The 13,983-nt window shown below is 45.5% G+C and overlaps 1 protein-coding gene and 1 pseudogene across 1 annotated transcript in view; one reads left to right on the top strand and one right to left on the bottom strand.

Annotated features, from left to right (window-relative positions):
* Plxnc1 (plexin C1) overlaps window positions 1-13,983 on the top strand; it is a 181,198-nt gene that overhangs the window by 24,851 nt on the left and 142,364 nt on the right. The window lies entirely within an intron of this gene.
* On the bottom strand, window positions 13,165-13,395 carry LOC101610280 (annotated as a pseudogene).

Below are 13,983 nucleotides of genomic sequence, written 5' to 3' on the forward strand. Positions count from 1 at the left end.
GCCCCTGGACTTTTATCTCACAAAGAGGACCAGTTTTTCCCACTGTAGGGATGAACTCTGGTCTACTTGAGATTCTTTTATTTATCTGGGGGAGAGGTGGTGGGGAGGGAGGAAAAGGGAAATTAGTGCCATTAAGAAGCACATCTGAAATTATCCAGTGGTCCCCTTGTCACTGTCACCAGCAAGCAGGAACTGCACATCTCCTGTGGCATCCAGTAACATGGCTGGGAGCGACACTGTTTCCGTTACCCTAGACTGATGACATCATTTGGCCTCTCAGCAGCCAGTCAGTTGACTTTCAGCTCAGATTCTTAATTGAATACTGACAGATCTGTTTTCCCAACTGACCTCCCACTAGACCTAGCTGTGTGTCTTCAGGCCAGTCACTTAGCCTCTCTGAGCTCCTTCCATTTCTTGCTCTATCGAGTAAGATTTAAACTAGACAGCTACTAGAAAGACCCTTTCCTTTTCTGATGGTCTTTAATTCTGTCTATTGCACCCATCTTCTCCCTCTGCCCAAGCCCGTTTCATTGCTGGTCTCCGAATGTGTGTGGTGTAGCTCCGTTTCCACACTCGGATCAGGCTGCACCACCAGCTGGGAATGCTTTCTTCCCTCTGCCTGATTCCTGAGTCCTCTGTGGTTGTGTTTGGGCTCTGCTCCAACCTCACCTCCTCTTTGATGACGACTAACCCCGGAGGCATCTTGCTCCTCTCTGGCTCCTGAGGTACTCACGATCGGCAACATGGACTCACGGTCGACATGATCTTTTGGCTCATTACCGACGCCTTCCTTTGATACCTAACCTCCTGGCTCAGGGTTATCCCAACTTGCTTGTAAGCTTTGTGCAAAGGGGGCCACGAATCCCCACAGACTGATACAATGCCGAATGCCTGGTAGGCATTTGATTTAATCTGTTTCCTTTGGAGGACACCCAGTAACATATGGGAGGGAATTTGTTTGTGTACACATTCTTCTGCAATATACATTGATCGTCTTTCCTGTTCTGTTGGCTTCACTTCCTGGGGAAAGGCTGCTTGCCTGGGGATGCCTGTAGCCACTCTACCCTGGTCAGGCTGATCAGGCCCATTAACCCTGCAGAGAGAAGTTTCCCTCTACCCTTCCTGGGCCTCCTCACCAATTATCTCTTCAGATTCAGGATATTTTTGACAAGTGTTTTGACAAGAACGCTCTTTCCCCCAAGCTGAGCCCACTAGACTGTTACGTGGTGAATTGGAGGTGAAGGAACGCTCACCTATAAATAGTGCCCCATGGGATGGCCTGGCTGCCTGGTCCTGTGGGCTCGGCCCAGACACTTGCGTACAGCTTGCCAGGTGTTAGTCATGTGAGAGCCAGAGGATGGGACCAAGCAGCAGCCTCATGCTGCTGATGCAGGCAGCTTTGTGAAGACTTACTCACCCTCAGGATCTGTGCGGGGTACTCCTCAGAATGCATGTCTGTGGTCTCATTGTTAGGGTTCAAGTGACAGATGTGGGTTGACTTTTTGTTTTGTTTTGTGGCTAACATTTCTATAGTGTGTGCCATAAGGTACATCACTCTACATTTACTAATGCATGTAGCCCTCTGTGCGATCCCCATTTTAATATTTTATTGATTGATTATTTATTAGAGAGACAGAGAATGGGTGCACCAGGGCCTTTAGCCACTGCAAACAAACTCCAGACACATGTGCCACCATAGGCATCTGGCTTACATGGGTTCTGGAGAATCGAACCTGGGTCCCTAGGCTTCGTAGACAAGCACCATAACTGCTAAGCCATCTCTCCAGGCCACAACTCCCATTTCATAGATGACAGAATTGAGGCCCAGAGTTGGTGGATGGCTGCTCAAAGGTCATACCAGGGCAGAGCAGAGATTTCAGAGATCATATTTGTATTCCCCAGAGTCAGGGACTTTTGTAGCCTGTGCTCCAGCCCCCGGGGCAGCCACCTCTCCCTGTGGGCTCTGGGGTTAAAAGTATACTCATAGAGGCCTTCACGCTTCTGGGCTGCATCTGGGTTTCTAGAGACTTAGGGAAGAGCCTCAGTCTGAAAGGAAGCAGATCTTATAACAGAGGCAATGAAGGGTCAATATGAGCTGACCCCTACGCCGGGATCGTCTGACAGCTCCCCAGACTCCCTCCTGTACCCTGGCAGATCCTTGAATGTAGCCCCAGAAATTACTAGAGAACTGAAGAGACAGGATTGGGCACAGATAATCTCCAAATCCCTTCATTGGAAAGCTCTGAAATCCTCACTTGCCAGACTTGTCACCAGAACTGTTAGAAAAGATGAACGTTGATAGGCACCAGCTTGGCTTCTAAACTGTAGGGTAGACGCACCGAGTGACAAAAACAAAACTCAGCCCCGTGCAGACAGCGGGAGGAGGAGGAAGAAGAGAGCTTGGATCACCCACAGCCTGACTCATCAGTTTCCCAGGGACCAGAAGGCAACCGAGGCATTTTGACATGTCCCAGGCACCGTAGTGTGTGCCTGGCTGCACGGGAGGCAGGAGACAGCATCTGGAAGGCAGTTGCTGTTTTTACCACCACCAATAAAAACCTGACTTCTTACATCTCTGCAAACCTCATGGAGTTTTAATATAATTTGGTGCCATTTTAAACCTCACACTATTTAAATAATTTTTCCTGCTTGTGAAAGAACTGTAGGCTCACGTTACAGAGTTACAGAGTAGCGGGGGATAGGAGGAAAGCAAAGAAAAAAAAAAGATCCTTAATTGCGTCATGTGGAGGCAACCACTGTCAGCATTTTGGATTCTTTTTTTACATAGTTGAGGTCAGACTTTATCCAATTTTGTATCCTTCTTTTCTTCAGCTAATGAGGGAAGAGGCTTATATTAAAATGCTACTGCAAACCATTTGTAAATGGGGTTTTAAATAGCCGTATCATGTTCTTTTGTGTGGGAACAAAATTTGGAAATTGAGCTGAGAACTGGATCACTTTTAAAGTGTCTAAAGATGCACTTTGTCCAGGGAAGATAGCACTACCTCCAAAGGTAAGATTTTAGTGATGATCGATGGGAAAGCTGATGCCTTCTGCCTTTATTTCTAACCCCCACCCCGCCCTCTCCTCCATGAGGCCCGCAGGGGTCCTTGTGGCCATGAGGCAAGTTATGCCCATCACCTCTCCCCAGCCCCAGTTATTTCCCCATTTAACTTCCGTTCTGAACATGGTTGCATGTGAACGTTGTTGTTTTTTTTTTTTTTTTTTTTTTGTCCTCCACTGGTGAGTCTCTCCTCTGAGATCAACTAAAAAATACGCTTGCTCTAAACTCAGTGTTTGGAAATTCACATCCCACGTGCCACACCAGGTGCCCCGTGCTAGGAGCACGTGCCACTTCATTCTCCAGTCTGTGGTAGAGCCTGTGGTGTGGTTTGGATCCCTTCGGTGCGTATAGAATATCGTCCTTATCTCAAGGGCAGAATGGGATATTTTGAGCTTTTTCAGGTGGTAAAGTAAGTAATAAGGGAATATGCATGAAATGTGAAGCCTGTAACTTTATGCATGCCCATTAACCTTTCTTGTAAGCATAAAAGATAAGGAGGTAGCGGGTAAGGAATGATAATAGTGAATGGTTCTGAGCTCTTATTCTGCACCAGACATTGGAACCAGCCTCTGCAAGGGTTAATTCGTTTAATCCTTCTGAGTCAATACCGTTACCATCCCCACTTTATCAATTAGAAATCCTAGGGCTTAAGGAGGTCGGGGAGTTTGACTCAAGGTGATCTGAACTGAAACAGTCTGTCCCCAGAGCCCACGGTTTTATCCACCAACAAAACTACATTTACAGTTAGAACGAAGTCTAGAGAGATTGGTAGATATGAGTTCCCAGAACTGGTTGTAATTTTTTTTTGTTCTACTACTGGGGTATTGGGATTGACCCCAAGATACAAGGATTTGAGTTTTTCTGAGGAGGGGCCATGGTTCTCTGGTTTTACTTTGTTCTTGAGGACACCTGAGGGCTAAATCCCTTCTTGGGGCAGCAAGTGCCTCTGAACCTTCCATAGGGCTCAGCTTTTGCCCAGTGGGCTGCTTTTGAAAAGCCTTTGGTAGGAATTCTGTGCCCATGTTATGAGAATGGCCTCGGTGATAGGAGGTCCTTGGTAGTAAGTGGGGCTTAAGGCATAGGAAGCTCTGTGGTGCCCTGCCCCCAGGTCCTGCAGCCGGGCGCTTCCAGATGCTTCCTCAGAATGGGTTACTTACATGAGCATGAGAACTCTGTTCCTACAAATGGATTTCATTTTCCCAAACCATGGAGTAAAATTAACTGGTTTCAGAAAGTGCTTCTGGAATTCAACTCAAAATACCTGAAGAGTCTGCCTTGACCTCTGAGTCTGAATGGTTTCACATAAACGTAGGAGAAAATACAGAAGAAAAATAGTGTACTGCACTCCCATAAATTGTGAAAATAAGCAGAAGGAACCCAGGCCAGTAACTCCAGCTGAGGTGGGGGTGGGGAGTGAAGGTAATGGACCCCCAAGGCTGAAAGAGCCGGAAGTGTCCAGACTTGGAAGTGGGGTCCATGGTGGGCTGTTTGGAATGTCACATGATGCTTATTTTAAGCTCACTCCATTTCATTCATTGTAGCATGTGAGTCTGGGGACTCCCCGATTTGGAATGATTGCTCCCAGGTAACCCTTAAGTCTAGAATGTGTAGTCCAGGCTGCGTGCTTCTCTTGCTAATAAACATTGAAATAAATAGAATGGAAACAAAAGAGAGATTTTCTGAAATCTTCATGTTTTTTTAAAAAAAATTGTTTAATTTTATTTATTTGAAAGCAACGGACACACAGAGAGAAAGAGGCAGAGAGAGAGAGAGAGAATGGACATGCCAGGGCCTCCAGCCACTAGAAACGAACTCGAGACATGTGTGCCACCTTGTGCATCTGGCTAATGTGGGTCCTGGGGAATCAAGCCCCAAACTGGGGTCCTTAGGCTTCACAGGCAAGCACTTAACCACTAAGCCATCTCTCTAGCCCAAATCTTCATGTTTTATCTTTATCTTTATTATTATTATTATTATTTTGGTTTTTTGAGATAGGGTCTCACTGTAGTCCAGGCTGACCTAGAATTCACTTTGTAGTCTCAGGGTGGCCTCGAACTCATGGCGATCCTCCTACCTCTGCCTCCCGAGTGCTGGGATTAAAGGCATATGGCACCATGCCCAGTTATCTTTATTATTTTTAACTACTAAGACACATAGTGCAGTATTAGTTCTGTGTGTGTGTGTGCGTGTGTGTGCATATGCAGCTTGTCTCCTTCCTACAATTTCTTTTTGTACATTTTATTTTATTTATTTATTTAGTTAGTTAGTTGAGAGGGAGAAAGAGGGGGGAGAGAGAGAGAGAGAGAGCATGCCAGGGCCTCCAGCCACTACAAAGGAAGTCCAGATATTTGCACTACTTTGTGCATCTGGCTTACGTGGGTACTGGGGAATCGGACCTGAGTCCTTTGGCTTTGCAGGCAGGTGCCTTAACTGCTAAGCAATCTCTCCAACCCTAAAATTTCTTAAAAACAAACATTGTATGGAAAGAACTAAATAAGCAAGAGAATTGGTTCATTCTTCCGTAGAATGAGACATAGGAAAAGAAACTTGGTAGTGGTGGTTGGAAGCGGGTGCGATGGAAATAGCTCGTGTAAGCTTGCCTTGTAAGCGTGAGGGCCCGAGCTTACTCTCCAGAGCCCGTGTCAAATGGTAGGCCTGGAGAAGCCACCTGTGAGCCCAGCATGGGGAGGCACACAAGGGAGGCTTCCTAGGACTTGCTGGCCAGCCAGTCTAGCCTAACTAGCGAGCTCCAGGCTCACCAATTTAGACCTTCCTCAAAAAGAAATGGACAGCATTCCCGAGGATAAAGCTATGCCGTCCCATGGCCTACGCACGCACATACGCGTGCGCGCGCACACACACACACACACACACACACACACAAAGAAAGAGAGAGAGAAAGGAAGGAAGGGAAGGAAGAGAGCGAGAGAAAGAAGGGCTGGAGAGATGGCTTAGTGGTTAAGTTGTTTACCTGCAAAGCCAAAGGACCTCGGTTCAATTCCCCAGGACCCACGTAAGCCAGATGCACAAGGTGGCGCATGCATCTGGAGTTCATTTGCAGTGGCTGAAGGCCCTGGCACGCCCATTCTCTCTCCCTTTCTCTCTCTCTCTCTCTCCCTGTATCTTTCTCTCAAGTAAGTAAATACATAATAAAATATTTTAAAAAAGAAAAAGAAAAACAAGAGAAAAGAAAAGATAAGCGACCTGCCTGAGATACCTTAGTTTTGTGAACACTCACAGCTTTCCTGCCTCATGGCAATCATAAAGAAACCAGGAAATGGTGTTTTGTTTATTTTTACCCACCTCATCTTCCTCACCTTGCTTTCTTTCTCATGGGTGATGTGGAGCTGTCCTGTGACCATATGGTGTGGATGTCTCTACTCACTTGAGTCAGCAGCCTAGCCGGGAGCTTTTTGTATGCAACTAAAATCCGCAGGCTAGTTAATAGCCTACCGCGATGCTTCAGGAAGATGTCAACAGAAACAATATGTTGACACGAGCTGAAATTCTCCATTGGGGAAAATTTGTTTTCTACACAGGCTTTGGCCACAGAATGTGAAGAGCTTTCTATAAAATCTTGAATCTTAATAGAGTAGCTTTTTATTTAATAAATATTTATTGGGTGACTTTCTGTGTCAGGCCCTGTTCTGGGTACTTAAGGTACAAAGGTGAGCAAAATGAACAAACAAACCAAAAGCACCCGCCCCTCCTGTGTGGAAGGAGCAAAAGACAAGCCAGAGAAGTACCCAGTGGTGAAGTCATTTCAGAGTGATTAATGGCTGATAACATAATAAGAGAGATAATGAGACAGTGGGTACATGGGAGAGGCAACCCGGGAAGGCTGCTCGGAGGAGGTGACTGGATGCTGGACAGTGTAAAAATACACACAGAGGAGGCTCAGAGAAGACACAGGGTGTCTTCACATTAGATCTATATTAAGGTTGTATGCTGGAAGCAATAAATAAAATTCCACATCATGTCCAACAATGTGTGTGAATTGGATGAGGTTTCTCTTATGTAAAATACAATGCATTTTGGGGTTGCTGTGACTCATGGCTCCTTCCCGCACTGCTCCACTGATCCTATTCTTTTCCCAAGGCTGCCCAGCTAAAGTGGGCTGAGGAGGAAGGTGTCCCTTGCTCTAGACTTGGTGGCTTTCTTCTCGGTAGGGATATCCTCATGCACCCTGGTGGTCCCCTGGTGCCCCGGGACTTGGCTGGGGTGGGAGATGATGTGGAGACAAACTTGACCTCGTCATCTCAGAGTCCTGAGACCGACGGCCACCGCGGCGGAAGTCCCCAGACGGCTTGGTGATGCACACTTGGCGACTTTTGGGATGAATGTGAAAACTCCTGGTTTTGTCCCCTCATTTATGGAGGCCATTCTTTGCATAGTCTGACAAAAAAAAGCAAAGCAGTTTGACCCACACAGTCTCTTTTTTAAAGTGAAATTTTATAGTTTTATTTATTTATTTGTTTATTTGCAAGCACAGAGAGAGACAGAGAGAATGGGCTCTGCCGGGCCTCCAGCCACTGCAAATGAACTCCAGATGCGTGTGCCACCTTGTGCATCTGGCTTTACGTGTGTACTAGGTAATCACATTCGGGTCCCAGATTTTTCAGGCAAGCGCCTTAGCAGTGGAGTCATCTCTCCAGTAATGCGTTGGCATTATTTAAGACCCCAAAGAAGAAAGATAATATATAGTGAAAGTGACCCCATTTGTGACTCCCAGGGCAACCAATGGCAGCCGTTTCATGGGTACTGTGGAAGTTTGTACGGCCCCATAGACTCAGATATTTTATTAAAATTGACTTTTTGCTTTAGCCCATAGCAAGCCGTCTCCTGTTACAGAAGGTGAGTCACAATTCTAGCCCAAAGGGATGCAGAGAGGTTTGGGGCTCTGGAAGGCTTTGTGTGTGCCGGTACTGGTGCTTGCTGGTGGAGCTGCATGCTTGGTGGGGTCTCCCTTTGCTTGGATGTATGGAAGAAAGCAGCTTCCCCCATCATGGATGGAACTTCCTCTGGATCTGTAAGCTTCAAATAAACCCCTCCCTCTCATTGACTGTGTTTGGTTTGGATGTTCATCCCAGCAACACGGAGCTGCCTATGATAGGTATCTTTCCAGTGAGAGCTTATATATGTTTACAAGCAACAGAGAAGTATCTCCCCCCCAACCACTTTTATTACACATATAATGCATTAAATATATTTGTGAGGGCTGGAGAGATGGCTTAGCGGTTAAGCGCTTGCCTGTGAAGCCTAAGGACCCCAGTTCGAGGCTCGGTTCCCCAGGTCCCATGTTAGCCAGATGCACAAGGAGGCGCATGCGTCTGGAGTTCGTTTGCAGAGGCTGGAAGCCCTGGCGCGCCCATTCTCTCTCTCTCCCTCTATCTGTCTTTCTCTCTGTGTCTGTCGCTCTCAAATAAATAAATAAATGAATAATTTAAAAAAATATATATTTGTGATGTGTGCATATATTTATATAGAAACAAATTTGTATTTACATATGACATATATTTACTATAAGCACAGTATAAAAAGTGCTTTCTAAATTTTTGTTTATTTTTATTTATTTGAGAGCAACAGACAGAGAAAGAGGCAGATAGATAGAGAAAGAATGGGCACGCCAGGGCCTCCAGCCATTGCAAATGAACTCCAGATGCATGTGCTACCTTGTGCATCTGGCTTACATGGGTCCTGGGGAAGGAGTCTAGAACTGAGGTCCTTAGGCTTCACAGGCAAGCACTTAACCACTAGGCCATCTCTCCAGCCCCTTTCTAATGATTTTGGTGGCTAAAGAGTATTTCATTGCTTACACTATAGTTAACTCAGCCAATCCCATATTGTTGGGCATGTAGGTTGTTTCAGTCTTTGCTTATAGCACATAATGCTACCATGAACACATGTCATCACACACACAAACACACGTGCGTGCAAACACACAAGGGCCATAATGTCCAAAGGCATGTGCTTTCTAATTTTCACAACTGCTGCTAGATGGTCCTTCAGATGGGTCATTTCCATCATCTGTGAAATATACCAATTCACACCCAGCATCTGTGGTTATCAGGACAAGCTCCAGTGTAGACCATGCTAAAGGAATGTGTTTAGGAAACTGGATGTTAAGCATAAAAGTTTAAAACCCTAATTCAGAGTTCTGAAGAGAATATTGGCACCCCATCTCCAAGGTGTGAAGTCAATAGATGGGGGTTGTACCCTCACCCCCGTGGGCATGAACCATACTTCAAGATTAGGTAATAAGAGCCCCAGCAAACTGATGCGCAACTCCTAACTTTGAAAACATGCATCGAGATGTTTTCTAAATTTTTTGATCTATTTCCTTATTCTTAAGCAAATCCTAGACACTATGTCATTCTTTCCAACATATTTTTTGTTTTGTTTTGGTTTGGTTTTCGAGGTAGGGTCTTGCTCTTGCCCAGGCTGACCTGGAATTCACTATGTAGTCTCAGGGTGGCCTTGAACTCATGGTGATCCTCCTACCTCTGCCTCCCCAGCGCTGGGATTAAAGGCGTGCTCCACCACACCCAACCCCTCCCAATACATTTTATTAAGACTCGAAAATATTATGACCATATTCTTAAATTACTGTCACTGCAATGTCACTATCACAGCTAACAAAATTATCAGTCATTCCTTAGGATCATCTACTAAATATTACAGAATTTTCTCAATTAATTAAAAAATGTACTGAAAATTATTTTGTTCAAATTGGTATCTAAAACATATTTGATTGTTCCATCTCTCTTCTTTTTACTTTAAAATAGGTATGTGTGTGTGTGTGTGTGTGTGTGTGTGTGTGTGTGTATATATATATATATATATATATATATATATATATATATATATATACACACACACACATACACACACACACATATATGTATAATTTGTTTGCAAAAAGAAAAAGAGAGAGAGTGTATGGGCACACCAGGGCCTCTTGACACTGCAAAGGAACTCCAGATGCATGCATCAGCTTGTACGTTTGGTTTACATGGGTACTGGGTTATTGAACTCTGGCCGGCAGGCTTTGCAGGCACGTGCCTTTAACTTCTCAGCCATCTCCCCAGCTCACCTCTTTGCGCTTTTATTATTTACCATGGACCCACTGAGAAGCCAGCTCCTTTGTCCTGTAACAAGTCCGCAATGTGGCTTCGGCCTTTTGCTTCCTTGTGGTGTGCTGTCAGTTGGTTCAGTGATGCCTTCTGCTTTCTAAGCAAGTGGAGGTTACCACTGAAGGTTCAGTGTTATTGGTGGGGAATGTGATGGTGATGGTGGCATGAAAAAGGATTTTTTTTTAATTTTTAAAAAATTATTATTTATTTATTTGAGAGTGAGAGAGAGGGGATGAAGCAGATAGAGGGAAAAAGAGAATGGGCATGCCAGGGCCTCCAGCCACTGCAAACAAACTCCAGATGCATGCACCCCTTTGTGCATCTGGCTTATTGTGAGTCCTGGGGAATCGAACTGGGGTCCTTAGGCTTCACAGGCAAATGCCTTAATCGCTAAGCCATTTCCTCAGCCCTGAAGGATGCTTTTGATATGATGACTTCTTGAAGTATGACAAGGTTGACAGCCTTTCTTGAGCCTCACGTGAGAATATTCCTGTGAGACTAAAAACAAAAAATCCGGGCATGGTGGCACATGCCTTTAATCCCAGCACTTGGGAGGCAGAGGTAGGAGGATTGCTGTGAGTTTGAAGCCACCCTGATACTACATAGTGAACTCCAGGTCAGCCTGGACTATAGTGAAACCCTACCTTGAAAAACCAAAAAAAAAAAAAAAAAGAAAAAAGAAAAGCAGCTTCCTGGGCTGGAGAGATGCCTCAGTGGTAAGGCACTTGCCTTACAAAGCCTAACAACCCTGTTTGATTCCTCACTACCCATGTAAAGCCAGGTGCACAATGTGGCATGCATCTGGTGTTCATTTGCAGTGGCTAGATGCCCTGATCTGCTCGTTATCTCTCTTCTCTCTGTGTTCCTGTGCTTGTATATATACATCATATACATATACACATATGTATACATATACATACATACAGACAGACAGACAGATAGATAACTAGCTTCCTAGTTCTCTCTTTCTTTTTTGGTTTTCAGAGATAGAGTCTTCCTGTAGCCCAGGCTGACCTGGAACTTACTATGTAGTCTCAAGCTGGCCTCAAACTCACAGCAATCCTCCTACCCTTGCCTCCCAAGTGCTGGGATTAAAGGTGTGTGCCACCTTGCCCGGCTCCTAGCTCTCTTTTTTCAAACCACTGCTTTCCAGAATGGTATTAGCTGCTTAGGTTGGACCTAAGTTGCAGCTTGTGAATTAGAGATGGAAAGCCCTGGAAGCCCACCCCTTGCTCAGCGCTTGCCTCTCCCATGACTCCCTGCAGGCACTGTGATCTACACAGTGGCCACAGTGCAGCAGTTGCCTTCTTGCTGCTGGGACAAAATACCAGACCAGAAGCGTCGATGGGAGGAAAGGGTTTATTTTGGCTCACGGTTTCGGGGGGGAGGTTTCGTTGTGGTGGGGAAAGCAGGGCAGGTAGGATAAGCAGCCCCACCATCACACATCAGCTTCAAATGTGTGCTCCTAGCGCTGGCAAGGGAAGCTGGATTCTCCAATCCCAAGGCCCGCCCCCCCCCCCAGTGACTCACCTCCTGTGGAAAGGCTCCGCCTTCCAAAGGCTCCCCCAGCTGGGGATCAAGTATGGGGCTCAATCCCAAACACACGAGGCCATGGGGGACTTTCTACATTCAAACCGTAACACTTGTCTGACAGAACATTTCTGTCTGACAGAAATGCTTCATATCTGCACTCTTCAATATGCTAACACTAGCTGCGTGTGATGAGTGAGCACCTGAAATGCGGCTAGGGTGAGGAAGGAATTGAAATTTTCACTTAATTTAAATCGTCCTGTGGGCTTAGCAGCTGCCATGTTGGAAAGTGCTGCTTATAGAGTCATTGAATAGTGAGCACAGACCTTTCCCACTTCCCTTGAGATCTAACCGCCTCTGTTTAAAAAAGGGATTTTTTTCTTTTTTAAAAAAAGTCATATTTAACTTATTTGGTTTGTGAGATTGACTTTTGCCAAGCTGCCACTGAATTTGGTGAGGGATGACTTGCTCCAAATCCACTGGGGCTCGCTCAAGAAGGTGATGGAATGAAGTCACTGATCACAGGGCAAAGGCAGACTCAGGGGTGGGTGCCAGGAGGCAGTGAGTCCAGGAAGATGCTCCGTGTGCCCCCTGAGAAGTAGCCCATGATTACATAGCAAATGTCAGGTTGCCATGAGGGCCTATAGGGATAGACATATTATCAGTCAGCAGCTCTGTCTAAACAATGTCAAGCATCGGTTTTGTCTTTTCAAGACTCATGGCCTATGTACAGAATGGACACCGTGGTAGAAATGTGAACGTAGATATATCTGGATGTGTTCCAACTGGCAAACTGTTGGCACCATCACTTTTTCAAGTACTGACCAGTTGGAAGGTGCAAAGATGGTTAGGACAAGGTCCCCGTGTGGAAAGATCTTGCCATCTAGTCATGGGGTATTACTACTGAGCTTTGGCTACGTGCTAATAAGCATCTTTCATGATTCCTACTCAGTTGTTAACTAAACCTAAAAACAAAGGCATCATCAGTCCTGGTTTGGAGATGGGGAAACTGAGACCCAAGGGGATTAAGTAGGTACTGATTCAAAGTAGCATAGGTATTAAACGCAACCAGGCCAGCATTGTATTTCTCCAGGATTGTGTTTGTAGCTCACACATCTTCTCATCATGTCATTGCTTTGGTCCATGATCCCAGTAATTCCCTGTCTCCCTCTAAAAGGGAGATTCCTTTTTTTTTTTTTTATGTCATCAGTTTATTTACAAAGCATATATTGTAGGAGTTTAAGAGTCTGATCCATTTCCGAAGTTGTACCTCTTAAGCATTCTTTTTTTAAAAAAAAATTATTTATTTATTTATTTATTTATTTATATTTGAGAGTGACAGATTCAGAGAGAAAGACAGATAGAGGGAGAGAGTGAGAATGGGCGCTCCAGGGCTTCCAGCCTCTGCAAACGAACTCCAGACGCGTGCACCCCTCTTAAGCATTCTTCATATCTGTTAAATGGATGAATTAAAACATCCTTATTTCTTAAGCAACTGGTGTCTTACTATAAAGAAGGGTGCTGCAAATCCAGATCCAAAGAAAACAGCCATCATGGCCAGTAACCGCCACTTGTTTTCCAAAATGGCAAGGTCTTGCCCGGGCCCTCCTTGCAGTGGCCGCGGCGGACCACGGATGTCGTGAACCTCCGGATGCTCTGGCCCAGCATGATGCCGCTGCACTCAGAGAAGGACGCGGAAGACACGGCCGCTGGGCACCAGTGAAAAGGGAGATTCTTAACGCAGGTCAAAGAACCTACATCCTTTCGTCACCTCCCTGCCTGCGCCTCTCCACCGCGCTCTGCTGCACTGGCGTACCCCTCCTTGGGGCCTCTGCACTGGTTGTCCTCTTAAAAAAAGATGTTTCATCCAGAACCTACATGACTCATTTCTTTACCTCCTGCAAGTTTCTAAATAAATGCCACCCTCTCCATGAGACCCGCCCTGAGCATTCATTCTCCTCTACTTTATTTTAACCTGTTTCACTTACCACACGCTACTCTATTTCATAATTGACTCTTTCACTGTTCCTGTCCCCCCACCCATACACAGTGTTAGTTCCATGAGGCTATGGTCTCTTTCCCTACCCTATTTCTTCCCAACCTGATATTTTTGTTTTGTTTTGCTTTTCCAGGTAGGGTTTCACTCTAGCCCAGGCTGACCTGGAATTCACTATGCAGTCTCAGGATGGCCTTGAACTCACTGCGATCCTCCTACCTCTGCCTCCCAAGTGCTGGGATTAAAGGCGTGCGCCACCA

The sequence above is a fragment of the Jaculus jaculus genome, chromosome 6 (genome assembly GCF_020740685.1).
Source record: "Jaculus jaculus isolate mJacJac1 chromosome 6, mJacJac1.mat.Y.cur, whole genome shotgun sequence".
NCBI lineage: Eukaryota > Metazoa > Chordata > Mammalia > Rodentia > Dipodidae > Jaculus > Jaculus jaculus.